The sequence below is a fragment of the Pelobates fuscus genome, chromosome 2, assembly GCF_036172605.1.
Source record: "Pelobates fuscus isolate aPelFus1 chromosome 2, aPelFus1.pri, whole genome shotgun sequence".
Classification (NCBI taxonomy): Eukaryota; Metazoa; Chordata; class Amphibia; order Anura; family Pelobatidae; genus Pelobates; species Pelobates fuscus.
In genome coordinates, this window is record NC_086318.1 from 376,642,047 (window position 1) to 376,660,076 (window position 18,030).

Genomic DNA, 18,030 nt, shown 5'->3' on the forward strand with positions numbered 1-18,030 from the left:
GGTCCTGTTCATTCATCTACCTCCAGTCCATATAATATTGTTTATTGGTAAATTGGGCATAGTTACACGCTCGTTTTGCAGTGCTGGACCCTGTTCGGTCCATGCACATACAACTTTATGCATCTACTTGGTTATCGCATTCTAGACGTTATATGGGATTTCATTTCCTGTCACCTTTCCTCCTATCTCACCACTTCTCCTTTACTCTACACCTAACACTTGGCTTCCTAGCCTTCTACCACTAGCTACATAACATCTTCCCACATGCCACTCCACTACCTGTCCAGTTCTTTTCTCACTTCCATACATCTCGCTTAGCACCCCTGGATTCCTCTATACAGATCAGTTCATGTGCACATTGTTTTGGTCACGTTGTGGTTGTATGTCCTTATGTTTCACCTACTGTTTGTCACATTCTCCGTCTTTCCCATCCTTTTACACACTCTCTATAATCTGGGTCCTCTATTTGTTCGCACCTGTCTCTCTTTGATCAGTATCCTCTTCGATTCCCATTTTGTATTCAACTCACATACGCATTGCGCTGTTCATCACTGGATGAACTTATTTGCAGGAGCATTATGTTTATTCACAACAGTACTAGCCCAAACCAATATGTGGTTTTATTAATGAATATCTTCTTCTCATGCATCTATAACTGGCTTTATCTTCACACTTCACACACATCACGGAAGTTTTTGCCCACACTTGGTGCCCTGGGTTACTCAGACGCACGTTCACGTCCTTTTCCGTCCCGTCGCACGATTGGTGACGTCACTATACACCGACGGAACAGGCAGTGCGGGTTTTCCAATCACAGCTCATCGAACACACATGGTTTTCGGTTGCACATCTTATTCAGGGTAAGTAATCACTCCTTAATCTTTTAGGGTATATAAAGATAGGCTTGCACTGGTTTATGTATCTTGATAAAGACCTGCGGGTCGAAACGTCGATTTTCTGCACGATTTTCCTCACGGAATAAATTGCTTCAAACAAGTCCTCTGGAGTGCTCTCTTTTCTTCTTGGATATACATACACGCTGTGTAGCACCGAGGCTTTTTTTCTGCGGTCTTATTTAAAGGTAGAGTGCCAGACTTTGAACATTTTATTTATACACATATATATATACACACATATAAACTGCAAATATCCCGCACTCAATGTACCGGTCTTGTACTTGCCTCGGTGCTGCCTCAGCCTTCAATATATACAGATGAAAAGAGTGCACTCGAAAGGTCTTCTTAAAGATATAAACAATTTATTGTACCAAACTTCAAAGACATACAAGTCGACGTTTCAGTCCTCGTGGGACTTTTTTCAAGGTCTTGAAAAAAGTCCCACGAGGACTGAAACGTCGACTTGTAAGTTTGGTACAATAAATTGTTTATATCTTTAAGAAGACCTTTCGAGTGCACTCTTTTCATCTGTATATACACACATATATATATAATAATTCTACGTATATATTTATGTAATAATTTTACAAAATTAGGTCATTTCATTAATTACAATTTGCAGGACCTGCCTGACAACCCAGGCCAAAAGTTCAGGGAATTAAATTTTCTAGCACTATATTTAACCCTGTAACTTTCCAAGACACCATAAAACCTGTACATGGGGGGTACTGTTTTACTCGGAAGACTTCGCTGAACACAAATATTAGTGTTTCAAAACAGTAAAATATATTACAACGACAATATCGTCAGTGACAGTGAAATTTGTTGCATTTTTCACACACAAATGGCACTTACACTGACGATATAATTGTTGTGATACGTTTTACTGTTTTGAAACACTAATATTTGTGTTCAGCGAAGTCTCCTGAGTATAACAGTACCCCTCATTTACAGGTTTTATGGTGTTTTCAAAAGTTACAGAGTCAAATATAAGGTTTGCGTTTCAGTTTTGTCACATTAAAATTTGCCAGGTTGCCTTTGAGACCGTATGGTAGCCCAGGAATGAAAATTATCCCCATGATGGCATACCATTTGCAACAGTAGACAACCCAGGGTATTGCAAATAGGGTATGTTCAGTTTTTTTTAGTAGCCACTTAGTCACAAACACTGGCCAAAATTTGCGTTCAAATTCGTTTTTTGCATTTTCAAATATTAACACTAACTTTGGCCAGTGTTTGTGACCAAGTGGCTACTAAAAAAGACTGGACATACTACATTTGCAATACCTTGGGTTGTCTTATTTTGCAAATGGTATGCCATCATGGGGGTAATTCTTATTCCTGGGCTACGATATGGTCTCAAAGGCAACATAACCAATCTGGCGAATTTCAATGTGAAAAAACTGAAATATGTAACACGCTATATTTGACCCTGTAACTTCCAAAAACACCATAAAACCTGTACATAGGGGTTACTGTTTTACATGTGAAACTTCGCTGGATACAAATATGTGTATTGCATTGCAGTAAAAGCAAACAGTATTTTGACATTCACAGTTAAAATGTCACGTAGAACTAAAACAATTTTAAAAATTCTTATTTTCTCCCATTTTTTTATATATTTTTTCATATTAAATTATGTTCCATACCTAAATATTTGATGTTAAACAAATGCCCTGTTTCCCCTGAATAAAATGATATATAATAAGTGTGGATGCATTTAATATGAAAGAGGTGAATTACGGTTGGACAGACATATAGCGCAAATGCCAGGTTTTGTTTACGTTTTTTTTGGATCACAACTTGTACATTTGGCTGCGGTCTTAAGGGGTTAAATTCCTTTACTGTGTTAACCTCTACCACTTCAGTTGGAAGTCTATTCCATTCATCCACTACCCTCTCAGTAAAGTAATACTTCCGTATATTATTTTTAAACCTTTGCCCCTCTAATTTAAGACTATGTCCTCTTGTTGTGGTAGTTTTTCTTCTTGTGAATATAGTCTCCTCCTTTACTGTGTTGATTCCCTTTATGTATTTAAATGTTTCTATCATATCCCCCCTGTCTCGTCTTTCCTCCAAGCTATACATGTTAAGTTCCTTTAACCTTTCCTTGTAAGTTTTATCCTGCAATCCATGAACCAGTTTAGTAGCCCTTCTCTGAACTCTCCCTAAAGTATCAATATCCTTCTGAAGATACAGTCTCCAGTACTGCGTACAATACTCCAAGTGAGGTCTCACCAGTGTTCTGTACAATGGCATGAGCACTTTCCTCTTTCTACTGCTAATACCTCTCCCTATACAACCAAGCATTCTGCTAGCATTTCCTGCTGCTCTGTTACATTGTCATCTGAAATGATTACCCCTAAATCCCTTTCCTCAGATATTGAGGTTAGGACTCTATCAAATATTATGTACTCTGTCCTTGGGTTTTTACATCCAAGATGCATTATCTTGCACTTATCCACATTAAATGTCAGTTGCCACAGCTCTGAGCAGTTTTCTAATTTACCTAAAGCATTTGCCATTTGGCTTATCCCTCCTGGAATATTAACCCTGTTGCATATATTAGTATCATCAGACATACCTTACCATCAAGACCTTCTGCAATATCACTAATAAAAATATTAAAGAGAATGGGTCCAAGCACACTCAAATGGCAGATGAAGTTTATTGTAGATATATACAAAGTTATGCACTTTGGGGTAAATAATGCACAAGTAACTTAAATCTTAAATGGAAGTGAATTAGGGATAACAACACATTTTGGAATTGTTATAGATAACAAACTAGGCAACTATGACACTAGAAAGACTGCAGAGGAAGGCTACAAAATAAAATGAATGAAACATTTTAGTTATGAAGAAAGGTTAACACATTTAAATCAGTTTTATTTAGAAAGTGGTGCCTCGGAGGTTCCTTTCTTCCTAGTCTGGAAATGCATTCATAAACAGAGCTATGCATAGGGCACAGAGTCACAATTCTCTGCCTAAAAAGGTGGTTTTATCAGAACCTGTATAGATGTTTAACAGCAACTGGACTCAAAACAACAGCACATGGAGAGACAAAATAGTATGAAAGCAGCCAGGTGCAAACCATATAAACACTCCCTCAAATGCTTTAAATATTCAAATGTATATAGAATATAGAATGCACACCATAACAATCTCAAAAAATCTTTAACTTTATTAAGTACAAAGCAGTACCAGAATGAAAACATATAAGAAAAATAAACAAAGTGACAGAAGCAAAGGCAAATACAATAAAACAATAATAATAATAAATTACCACAAAAATTCTTACAAGCCTCAAGACAGAAAGACGAGTCACCAAACCCCCCAACGTTTCGGCACCGACTGGCTGCCTTTATCAAGGGTACATACTTGCAAAAACATATTCAAGGAAATCATTTTTAATAAGTTCTTGATCCAAGGAGATATTTGATTACAATTTTTGGAACAAGAAGGATTTTATTCCTACTTTGTTGCAAAATTGGAAAGTGTTTCAAGATGGGTGTTTTTTCTTTTGCCTCCTTTTGGATCAACAGCAAAAACAGATGTGAGAAAGGCTGAACTTGATGGACACATGTCTCTTTTTAGCCTATGTAACTATGTAACTGTCTTTCATACAAATTTTCAAAGCATGAAATGCTTTCCAACATTCCAAATGTTTCCGTTTATAAACTTTTTTTGTAATGCTTATCATATGAGCATGACAATATGACAGAGTAAAATGTATCACTCAAACAAGACAGCAACACAAATACAAATTCAAGCAATCCCATTTTATATTATTAAGTATGGCAGAGGAATTACTATGTCTGAATCCTTCCAAAAAAGAACCAAGAAGGGGTCATACAACTAAACCTGAGAGAATAGGCAAAGGCTAAAAAAATGAAGCCTAGATTTGAAAATATTAGCTAACTAGAGGTTAGAAAGGCTTCATATATAGAATCCACTAACCCAGAGGAACTGGTGGTAAGAGGATAAGAACTAAACCTGAGAGAATAGGCAAAGGCTAAAACAAATTAAGCCTAGGTTTGAAAATATTAGCTAACTAGAGGTTAGAAAGGCTTCATATATATAGAATCCACTTACCCAGAGGGACTGGTGGTAAGAGGATAACACGTACATAAACCTACTAAACCAGAAAGTGGAGCAAAATGTGTCCGATAAGCTGTAAAAATCACTACAAAAAGTGGAAAATGTAAAACAAAAAAATATTGAATAAAAAGCCAATACTGTAACATTTAGATGCAGCAAGTTCACTTGCCAGTGCCTACCTTTCCTCAAGGAACAAATGGGACTACACTCTCAACATCCCAGCCATGTGAGGTAGACATTCTAGCATGTGCCACAGGTGTTGGACGTAGGCCTAATGATGCTAAGAAAGATGAGGACTTGAAAGATGAAGATAAGTAATGTAAAGTTAAATTTTTCTGGACAACCAGGGATCTGGCATTAACTATAATCCAATTCTCCTTATTTATTATTATTTATTATTGCCATTTATATAGTGCCAACAGATTCCGTAGAGCTTATTAAAGACTGTGCTTATTGTATGCCTCCATTGAAGAGCTGTGTAGGATAAGTCTTGGTATTGTTGATTAGGAGAATTACCCTTAAGTGTAACCATGATACAGATTGTATCACAGAGTGATTGACACCTCACAATAAACATCTCAGGGAGCAGATATTCAAAATGTATTTATTCTATAGAACAGTTTAGCCAGTTTAGGAGGCAAAATTAAAAGAGAGTGTCACCTATGTGACTTTGATTATCAAGTACATCTACCCACAGAGATGCTTGGTTACCAGTGGGTGCTTGATAGTGTCATCTGTGATGGTCTTATGGCAAGTAAATAGTCTTTAACAGCCCTAACTCATCCTGTGACAGTAAACATAGAAACATAGAAACATAGAAACATAGAATGTGACGGCAGATAAGAACCATTCGGCCCATCTAGTCTGCCCAGTTTTCTAAATACTTTTATTAGTCCCTGGCCTTATCTTATAGTTAGGATAGCCTTATGCCTATCCCACGCATGCTTAAACTCCTTTACTGTGTTAACCTCTACCACTTCAGCTGGAAGGCTATTCCATGCATCCACTACCCTCTCAGTAAAGTAATACTTCCTGATATTATTTTTAAACCTTTGTCCCTCTAATTTAAGACTATGTTCTCTTGTTGTGGTAGTTTTTCTTCTTTTAAATATAGTCTCCTCCTTTACTGTGTTGATTCCCTTTATGTATTTAAATGTTTCTATCATATCCCTCCTGTCTCGTCTTTCCTCCAGGCTATACATGTTAAGTTCCTTTAACCTTTCCTGGTAAGTTTTATCCTGCAATACATGAACCAGCTTAGCAGCCCTTCTCTGAACTCTCTCTAAAGTATCAATATCCTTCTGAAGATACGGTCTCCAGTACTGCGTACAATACTCCAAGTGAGGTCTCACCAGTGTTCTGTACAATGGCATGAGCACTTCCCTCTTTCTACTGCTAATACCTCTCCCTATACAACCAAGCATTCTGCTAGCATTTCCCGCTGCTCTATTACATTGTCTGCCTACCTTTAAGTCATCAGAAATAATCACTCCTAAATCCCTTTCCTCAGATGTTGAGGTTAGGACTCTATCAAATATTCTGTACTCTGCCCTTGGGTTTTTACGTCCAAGATGCATTATCTTGCACTTATCCACATTAAATGTCAGTTGCCACAACTCTGACCATTTTTCTAGTTTACCTAAATCATTTTCCATTTGGCTTATCCCTCCTGGAACATCAACCCTGTTACATATCTTAGTATCATCCGCAAAAAGACACACCTTACCATCAAGACCTTCTGCAATATCACTAATAAAAATATTAAAGAGAATGGGTCCAAGTACAGATCCCTGAGGTACCCCACTGGTGACAAGCCCAAGCTTCGAATATACTCCATTGACTGCAACCCTCTGTTGCCTGTCACTCAGCCACTGCCTTACCCATTCAACAATATTGGAATCCAAACTCAAAGATTGTAGTTTATTGATAAGCCTTCTATGTGCAACAGTGTCAAAAGCCTTACTGAAATCTAGGTAAGCAATGTCTACTGCACCACCCTGATCTATAATTTTAGTTACCCAATCAAAAAAATCATTAAGATTAGTTTGGCATGATCTCCCTGAAGTAAACCCATGTTGTCTCTGATCTTGAAATCCATGTGTTTTTAGATGTTCAACAATCCTATCCTTTAACATGGTTTCCATCACTTTCCCCACTACTGAAGTAAGGCTTACTGGCCTATAGTTGCCCGACTCCTCCCTATTACCTTTCTTGTGAATGGGCACAACATTCGCTAACTTCCAATCTTCTGGGACTACTCCTGTTATCAATGATTGGTTAAATAAATCTGTTAATGGTTTTGCTAGTACACCACTAAGCTCTTTTAATAGCTTTGGGTGTATTCCATCAGGTCCCATTGACTTATTTGTCTTTACTTTTGACAGTTGAAATAGAACCTCTTCCTCTGTAAACTCACGTGTAATAAATGACTCATTTATCCTTTTTCTTAACTGAGGTCCCTTTCCTTCATTTTCATCTGTAAATACCGAACAAAAATATTCATTGAGGCAGTCAGCTAGACCTTTATCCTCATCTACATACCTTCCTTCTTTTGTTTTTAATCTAACTAATCCTTGTTTTACTTTTCTTTTCTCATTTATGTATCTAAAAAAAGTTTTGTCCCCCTTTTTTACTGACTGTGCTATTTTCTCTTCTGTGTGTGATTTGGAAGCTCTTATAACTTGCTTAGCCTCTTTCTGCCTAATCTTATAGGTCATTCTGTCTTCCTCACTCTGGTTTTTTTTATAATTACTAAATGCTAACTTTTTGTTTTTTACTATTTTGGCCACATCTGCGGAGTACCACAGTGGTTTCTTGAATTTTTTGCTTTTACTGACAAGCCTAATGCAATTTTCTGTTGCCTTCAGTAGTGCAACTTTTAAATAATCCCATTTCTTTTGGACTCCATTTAAATTGCTCCAGTCTGATAATGACTCCTTTACACATATTCTAATTTTAGAAAAGTCTGTTTTTCTAAAGTCTAAAACTTTTGTTTTTGTGTGGTGTGACTCAGTCACTGTTCTTATATTAAACCACACTGACTGATGATCACTGGATCCTAAACTTTCACCTATCAGTAATATGGTCCTCACATAGCACTGACATATCTTCTACAAACAGCTTCTTAAAATAGATTTTTAATATTCTTCCTAGTGGAAGAAGTATCTTCCTCAGCTCTAGGGCTGGGCAAAAATTACATAAGTTTTCATCACTGTCCTCTATATATTTGGCATAGTAAAATCCTTTATATAGAGTTTGGTCAGACAGAGGAGCACCTTTCCTGTGTTCTTGTTGGTGCCTGCAGTTTGCAGGATATAGCTCCATTGGTAGAAGGAGAATGAGTAGCTAAGAATGTAATAATAGAAAAAGTCAGTGGATCTCAAATAGACTGGTACACATAGAATGCAAGAGCCAGGGATGCCCCCTTCATCTTTCCAGGCTTATGTTTAAGAGCTTTTCTGGGAACCTCCCACACTACCTGATGAGAATGCTCTCCACAGTTGTTCCCACCTACTATAACCTCCAATCCAGTACCAGCACTTTACTTAGCATACCATAATACAAAAATCATGGTTGACTATATTTCTTACCTGTTCTGTGTTAAATTTATATTATTTATATATATATTTTTTGTAATAAACATGCATAAATTGTACATAAGCAAGACGAATCACACAATTTTTTTGAAGCTGTAAAGCTATAATATAGTTCTTCTAATCTGTTTAATCGCCATGCAAAATGCCTTCCCCTGCTACCTACTAAACATTTGTGTGGCTTAATCTCTGCTGTACAGCATGGTTTTATTTTTCCATATTTAAATTTTTATTGTTTTTTTTCAATCTATAATTTTTTTTTTAAATTTTACAAAATAATATAGAGTAAGTTTACATTTTACATTTTACAGTCTGCACAGCCACATTTTGTTCAGTATGTTTGTTAATGTTTAAACACTAATTTTGTTGGAGGTACCAATAAAAATAAGCTTTATTTTATCATTTTTATTCCTGTGAGTGGTTGTGTCTATAATGCTGTTAAGACGGCCCTGCCTGCTGATCTTCAACCAAATGGGTCACAGATTAACCATCCTGTAGAGAAAGGTGGGCCCCTATGTGGCACAGATGTTCAGTGCCCTGAGCCACAACCTTTGAGGAGTGTGCATGAGGTTACGTTCAAGTATTGGTCCCCCTTGCTTTACAAAGGGATAGACATAGAGCTTCCACTTCAGGGACAGGCACACAGATGTCCACCAACATTCTCCCCACTACCCAAATGGTCTAAAGCAGCAACCCCCAAGTGCAAAAGATAATAGCAAAGACCATACATTTTTAAGAAAACAAGAAGGTCCTATTTGCAATGTAGATCTTAAGATCAATAATAATGTGTTACCTGTAGTGGATTGACCTATTTTCCTTTCCAAGGGTTGAAAAGTAAAGGTCTATTCTTTTTGGCATTTTGGTACTTCTTGGTGTCATGACAGGAAGGAAGCAAAATAATCCATTGGCCTCCTGAGTAACCCATCCAAAGAGCACCTGCACCTGGGCACCTGCATTGCTACTTATCTAGTATTGCACAGTCATATTCCTGAGCTGTGGGAAGCATAAGAAATATGGTACATCCTCCAGCCAACGCAAAGATGTCCATGTGTTATTGTCACGGCTTACCTTGGTTGGAGTCTGTAGCGCAGAAAAGTATGCTCACCCTTGCAGATAGACACAGTCCAAGGTGACCAAGTAAGTAGCCACATGGACTGTTAATCTGTGCATGGGGGCTGTGCAGTAAAGGAAATTCCAATTCAGTACAGACAAGGACACAAACAGAAGGATAGTCGAGGAAAAGCCGAAGTCAAAGGATGCCAGAGGTCAGGATAAACAAAGTGTAGCCGAAGTCAAGGGATGCCAGAGCACTTCCTGTACCGCGGTCTGAGCCACCTGGCCATGCTACAAGGTAGGAGATACACCGGGGACAAAGGGGGGAGAGAGAGGGGTACTAAGGGGGGGGGGGGAGAAACACTATGTGGGAGGGGGAGAAGAAGCACTATGGAGGGGGAAGAAACACTATGAGTGTGAGAAGGAGCCCTATGGAGGGGGGAGAAACACTATGTGGAGGGGAGAAGGAGCACTATGGAGGGGGGAAAGGAACACTATGGTGGGGGGAGAAGGAACCCAATGGGGAGGAAGGAAAACTATGGGAGGGGGGGGCAGAAGGAAAACTATGGGGGGGGAAGAATGCTATGGGACAGGGGAGGAGGGGGAAAGAACGTATGGGACAGGGGAGAAGGAGAAAAAATACTAAAAACGAGGCAGGGTAGAGGAAAAGTAGGGCAGGAGAGAGTACCATTAAGGGTGGGCACTAAGGTACAGGGCAAGGAAGGGAAAATGAACACTGGGGGGACCATTAAAAGAGAAGGGAGAGGAACACTAAGAAGGGAATGTAGGAGGAACAATATGGGAAATGGGGGGCACTAAGAGACAGTTAGGAGGGAGGGAAGAGGAACACTAAGGGACAGGGAGGGGAGAGTAACACAAAGGGACAGGGAAGGGAGGGGAAAGGAACACTAAGGGACAGGGGAGGGAGGGGGGAGGAACACTAAGGGTTATGGAGGGTAGAGGACCATTAATGGAAATGGAGGGGAGGAGATAGGAACAGTAAGGGACATGGAGGGGAGAGTGGCAAACAGGGGGGCCTGAGTGGAGAGAAAGACACACAGAGGGACATGAGGGGGGAGAAAGACACACAGATGGGTCTGGGAGTGAGAAAGTCCACAGAGGGGCTGGGGATGAAAGCACCACACAGAAGGGCCTGTGAATGGAAATACAAAGGGGTTGGGGTGAAAGAGACACAGAAGGGTTGAAGAAGAGGGAAAAGAGACAGAGAGGGGCTGAGGGTGAAAGAGAAATACACAAAGGAGCTGGTAAGAGTAAAAGACACAAAGGGACTGGGAGAGAAGAAGACACACAAAGAGGCTGGTGGTGAGCAAGAAACACAAAGGGGGTTAGTAAGAGATACACAAGGGAGGTGTAAGACACACAATGGGAAAAAATAGGGGATAAGACACGAAAGGGAGTAAGACAGTTAAAAAAAAGGGGTTAAGAAAAAAAAAGCAGTTAAGAGGCACACAGGTGAAGATGCTTTGGAGGGGGGGGGGTGAGGAGGGGCTCCAAAATCATCTTTCGCCTGTTTACCCAAAAATCCTTGCACCGGCCCTGAGCACAGCAATAGATGAAGTCCAGCCCCCAGTGCTGCAGACATATCCAGGTATAACAAGGATAGAATTACTCAAAATAACAGAATTTGCTGTGGCTTAGAGGCAGTATAGCAGGCCCAGGACATGAAGGACACAGATTCAAATCCCCTATTGGGCACTTATAGGGTGGCCACGCCTAGCCATCTGGATGGCACAGGGAGAACTGTGACAGTTATCTGAGTGGGCCTGAAAACTAAATGGGAATCCCCAACAATATAAGAACCCAATCTCTCTGAGAGTCATGATGATCAGCAGTAGAGCCCATTGTGTACCCAGGGTAAGTATGGACAAGTCCTGGTATAGAGAAACCAGTTAGATCCAGAAGGTTTTATAAAGAGAGGATTTAGTGACCACCATAATTAATTTCTTTACACTAAATTTGTGCAGCCAGCAAATAGCACCTCAAGGCTGTTCATCTTGTCTGCTCGGCCCCAGAGCCCTACGTGTGCAGTCACATATGTGCATCTGGTTGTAAAAATTCTTTAAACAGGGCTTTAAACGTGTCAGACAATTGCATTTGTGTCATATCTGACAATAATATTGCTTCTCTAGCCACTATTATTCAAATGATTCAATTATCTTCTCAGATTAAGTAGCATGTCTCCTTGGCATGATGCGCCTCTCTCAGCTGTATGATGTTGCTTAGCAGAGAGTTGGGTTTCGGTCTCCAGCACCTCAATGGAAGTCCCCATCTTTTAAGTCAGCATCCATATTGTTATCACACACCAACATGGCCATAATCATTTATAAGAAATCCCAGACTATTGCAATTTTGACTGTCAAGTAGACTATTTCTTTTTTTGTCTAAAAAATGATCTGGACCTGCGAGTCCCTTCTATTGCGCACCCTTCAGGATCTGCGAGTCCTAATGTGTTAACCGTTTTAGTATTGAAATGGTTTACTAGCAGGCATAAACATTGTCGATTTTATCGATTTTCATTGTCGATTTTCAAGTTTCACTAATGGAGGAATTGACTAGTGAACAGACTCTAACTTTGAAGAAAAAAAGTATCAAATAAGGTCAGTGAGACACTTTTGTTATTGCCATTGCATATTTGTACACGTTATTCCTCTTATGCAGGATTATTTGAGACCTGTCTTGTTATGCTTTGACATTTATTTTTTTGGGCCTTGCTAGCCCTTTTCCGTTTCCGTTTCCGTTTCCTTTTCTTTCTTTTTTTTTCTTTCTTGACAATTTTTTCAAGAACAAATATTTTTACAATTAACATGATATAAACTAAATTTTGCACCATCTGATGTTTAAAGACCTTTCACCAGCATGTAATATCCTGCATATTTAGCTGTCACAGCTGGAAATTGATTGGTATTTTCTTAGAATTCTGTGACATCTGAATGTTGTAATGATATACATCATCATTGGTTCTTAATTGGTGAACACCTCATGTCTGGTGCTCCGCGTATCTCTTTGTAATACTTAAAGATTTCTCTTAAACTTCTCAAGTTACCCTGGAGTCATGGTGATTCATATTTTAATGTGATAAATGAAACAAGTTAGAGATAAGACCTCTTGAAAATATTGAAACAATTTCTCAAAATATGGAATAATTTTCTTTTTATTATTAATGTACATTTGTGTATTAGCTACTCATTGCAAGAGGATCTTTTAAATAATTACTAATTTGTATCTAGTCTAATTTATAAACACAGCCATTAATGTAATTTAAAATTAATGTATTTACTTTACTATAACCTTTAAAACAGCTTGCAATAATATTTTCCATTCTTGCAACTGAGATGAAGATATCAGTAGTATCGCTATTGTTTTAGAAACACTACACCACGTTTTATCTTATGTATTAGTACCAATTGCACCCTGACCTCTATGAAGTAGATTCTCTCTGCAAATATATTGTCAATTGGTTATACAATGTAGAACATGTGGCACCCTATTTCCTGAAAGTGAACATTTCTCTTCATGCTGTTTTGGATAAGGAGTGTAATTACTCAGCCTCAAGCTCTGTGTCTTCGGATGTCTTGCAAAATATATTTTTTTTGTTTCAATAAATGTAGTTTTTACATATAATGGAAAGAAGAAAAAAAATAAGACACCTGCAGCGATGTCAAATTATGACTTATTGGAATGTAGATGAGTAACTGTTTTTAAAAAAGGGTACACAGCAGATGAGATTCATTTGAATTTAAACACAGAATATAACACACAATTGTTAAAGTTGCATGTCAATTGCCAGTCTTCAACAGAACAAATATCGGAAATATTTATTTTTCTTATGAGTTTGAATTAATCTTTCTATTTATGAATCAAAAGAAGCTGAATATTTAAAACAAATATTTTGTGAGATATCTGTAATTACTATTACCAACTCAATTGGGAATATATATATATATATATATATATATATATATATATATATATATATATATACAGTGGGACCTCGGTTTACAATTTAATGCATTCTTATTGCAAAACATTTGTAAAACGCGGTTTCCCATAGGAATACATTGAAAACCAATTAATCTGTTCTGGAGGTCAGAAAAAAGTAAAAATGCGCTGGCATGTAAACCAACACACAATGCAGAACACACAATAACAGGCATGCAAACAACAAAGCTCAGCTCCCTACCTTTCCACAGCTTGAGAAATGCAACCAAAAGTCCCAAAACATCTGAAAACAATTTACCAGAATTGCTCCAAAACTCGATGCAAAAGCCGCTCCAACACCTCCACACTCTACCCACAGGCTCCAGCATGCAGGGGGCGGTGCTATAAACCTCCCAGGTGCAATGCATCCTGGGGAAACTCGCTTTGTATTGCGAAAAAAAATTGTAAACTGAGGCATTATTTTCAATGGATTTTCATTTGTAAACCGAAAATTATGTTAACCGAGGTGTTTGTAAACAGAGGCCCCACTGTAGTTGTAATCAAAATTATTCAACCCCCATTGAAAATCAGGTTTATTGTCAAAACTTACAGACTTTCAGCTGTTTGCAATGAACAAATCAGACAAAAGCAATTGAAATAAATGCTTTAAGTGGTTTCCCCAAATTCAATAAAAATGCAACTTATAATGACCCAAGTCTCAAAATGATTCAGTCCTTCATGGTAAGCATCTTTAGTACTTAGTGGAGCATTATTTTGCTGTAATGACCTGCTGCAAATGACATGTTATGCCCTGCTACATTGCCAGACACCAGCTTCTGGCATCATTCCTGAGGAATCTTAGCCCATTGCTCATTACCAATGGCTTCCAGTTCAGAAATAGTCTTGGGTTTGCATGCTGCAACTGCCTTCTTTAAATCCCGCCTGAGATTTTCGGTGGGGTTCAAGTCAGGTAACTGTGATGGCCACTGTAGAATTTTCAAGGACTTCCTCTGCAACCAAGTCATGGTGCAATTTAAATTATGCTTGGGATTATTGTCTTGTTGGAAGGTCCAATGATGCCAAAGCTTTAGCTTCCTTACAGATGGCATGAAGTTTTCTCCTAGGATTTCTAGATTCTTCAATGAATCCATCTTGCCTTCCACACGCTGCAGGTTTCAGATGCCAGAGGATGCAGAAAGTTGCCCGAGAGCATCACCGAACCATCACCTTGCTTAACTGTAGGCAAAGTATTCTTTTCAGTGTATGCTTCATTCTTTTTCATACAGACATACTGCTGATCCATTGGGCCTAAAAGTTCAAGTTTTGTTTAATTACTACACAGAATAGAATACCCAAACTTCTCTGGCTTATTTATTTGATTTTGAGCATATTGGAACTGACATTTCTTGTGGTTTTGGGTCAGTAATGGTGTACGTCTTGGAGTTCTGGCATAGAAACCTTCTGTGTTTAGTACACGCCTTACTGTGCTCACTGAAACCTCAGTGCCTGTTGCTGCAGGACTTTTGCAGTCACTCTAGTGTTTTTCACAATCTGCCTTCTCAGAAATCTGGTTGCAGCCATTGATATTTTCCTTTTTCTCCCCTGTCCTGCTAGTGTAACCATTGTTCCTTCAACTTTGAACTATACTTCCAACTGTATCCCTAGGAACATTTAGTGCCTACACTATCTTTTTGTAACATGTTCCTTGTTTGTGAATGGTAATGATCTCTTCTCTTATTTTTTTGGACCTTTCTTTTGACATATTTCTAACATGCAGTCAAACGTGACACTCAACAAACCCCAAGCCAATTCAGATATTTCAAGTGTTCCAGCTCAAGCACACATGGTGCAACTAATGAAGCCCTTGATTAGTTGCATCAGGTTTGCACTTGTTTTGCATATTTGTGCTGTTGTGAAGGATTCTATTCAGGGGGTTGAAACATTTTGAGACTGGAGAAGTCATTATAAGTTGCATTTTCAGTTGAATTCTGGGAAAACCCTTGAATCATTCATTGTGTTGAGCTATATCAATTGCTTTTGTTTGATTTGTTTATTGCAAACAGGTGAAATTCTGTAAAGTTTAGCAATATACCTAATTTTCAATGGGGATTGAATAGTTTTGATTACAACTGTATATAATACAGTTATATATAATCTATAGTAATATATAATATGACATATATATTATTTGATTACAATTATATATAGATAAGTATTTTAAATGTATATTTCAAATAGCCTGCAATAACTCAAACTATTTCTAATCATTAATTAAAACTTTAGGTATTTTAAAATGTTATAGAATATTAGCCAACATTTAAACTGTATACATTGTAGAATAATCACATGCAGTTTATTAAGCAGTGAGGACAATACTCCACTATACATATTTTAAATGAGCATATTTAGAAATTAAATCAAGGTACAAGAATACTGGCCCTATATTCTCGGGTATTATGTAATATAGAATTTTTTCTATTTTTTTTTGTTTTTGTAGTTGACACATGGAATCCACTTTGGGTTTTCCCAAAGCCTTTTGTCTTTTTCTTGTGGCATCCTCAAGGGCATGTGGATTGCATTCAGTGACTTCAATGCTCTTCATGTGCCTAAAGAAGTCACAAAAAGTAATTAAATGCCTAGACGAAACTGTAAGTAGGTATGCATGATATCATGCCTTCATCTGTAAATTATTTTATTATTTCTTCTCATATAAAGCTTACATGTATTTATTCTCTCTTTTTTTATGCTCCTACGGGTGTATAAAATCATTGTATTGTATTATTTTAGCACTTTGCACATTATGACATTTAGCGAGTTAAACAGCACATTTACCTTGTATTGCATTGTTTGTTATTTATTTACTACTTTGAAAATCAAATTACAAAATGATACCTAATTTGACCAAGTTGTGACTATAGATTCCTTGAAAATCAGAACTTTTTGCCTAAATGTTTGGGTTTTTAATTCACTCCTATTTCGTGTTTCATAAAATAAAAAAAAATTCACAACATTTTGCCTTATCTCCCGATGTTTGAAAAAATATTTGCTGACAATATGACAATAAGACAGTATGTTTTCTCTACCGTATGTTCATGCAAAATTATAGTCCCCTTAAAGATCAAATATTAACTCAGGCAGAATTAAAAATGTACATGTTTCTGGCCCTTTCAAGTGGATACTCATATAACCTCCTGTACCAGGGTCCAAGAGACAGCCAGTCTGCTCTCTCTTTCTTATTCACCGTAAAGGGAAACACCTCGTGACATGTGTACAGTCTTCTTGCATAGAGACTAATGGACCTTATTGGCATAACTTGAACTGAACTGACCATTTTTTGTAGCTACCTGTCTCGAAGAGTTGAGTATACTTAAGACATTTGTCTCTGTTTTCAACAGGCAGTGCCCCATGTTCTGCAAGAGGGATTTTGAGTGAGTCTAAACTGGCTTCCCTGTCACACGTGAGTCTCCCATAATGCCAATGCTCATTTACCTTTGACTGACTATGAAAAGATTGCATTGCATAAATAAACTCTATGACCACTTAAATAAATCTGAATGTGTTGCAGTTGCTCTAAGCTCTGTTTGAAGTGTATTGAAAATAGGGAAATGTGCGCCTTTTTAGAAGGATTCAGCGAATCACCCACCTGCTAAGAAACATCTATAATGAGAGAAGAACTGATATGGCTATTCTGCAATGTTGTGTGCTATAGTAACATTTTTCACTTATCATGGGATGAAGGCCTTTGCCTCCTAACCACAAGGATGGTGTTAAAAATGTTTAAACACGGGGGCGGAGCCAAGCCACTGATCTGAGCGGACGCACGATCGTTGTGCTCCGGGCCAAAACAGCCTAAACTGGGAGAAAAAAGCCACCCTCAAGCCTCCCTACCAAAGCCCCACGGACCCTGGCAACCATGGGCAGAAAAACAAAAAAAATGAAGCCAGACAGCCCCAAACCGGGCATGAATATCGGAGATCTCCTCCTCCAAGCGCATGGCGCGTGTGGGCCCAAGATGGCCGCGGTCCTGGATGATTTCTCGGAAAACTCAGAGGAACTGTCGTTAGACGAAGAGGAAGCTTGCCACATGTTGGCAATACAACACCCACCTCAGCCGAAGAAAGGGACCTCTCAACCAGCAACGGCTGACATGATCCAGGACATGCTCAGCGCCCTCCAGAGAACCCTGCAGGCGGATGTAGCCCTGCTACGCGCCGACATCACAGGCCTGGTGAGCCGAATTGACACAGTGGAAGCAACATCGGTACAGCATACCCAAACCATAGCACAACTACAGAGGGACATCGAGGCACTCACTACAAAGCAAGCTGCCACTGACATGCGCTTCGCGCAGCTAGAAGACACACGGCGCCGCACTAACTTAAAAATCCGGGGAATACCGGAAGAGGTACCCGAGGCAGAGCTCCCGCATCTACTCAGGAGGCTGCTAGC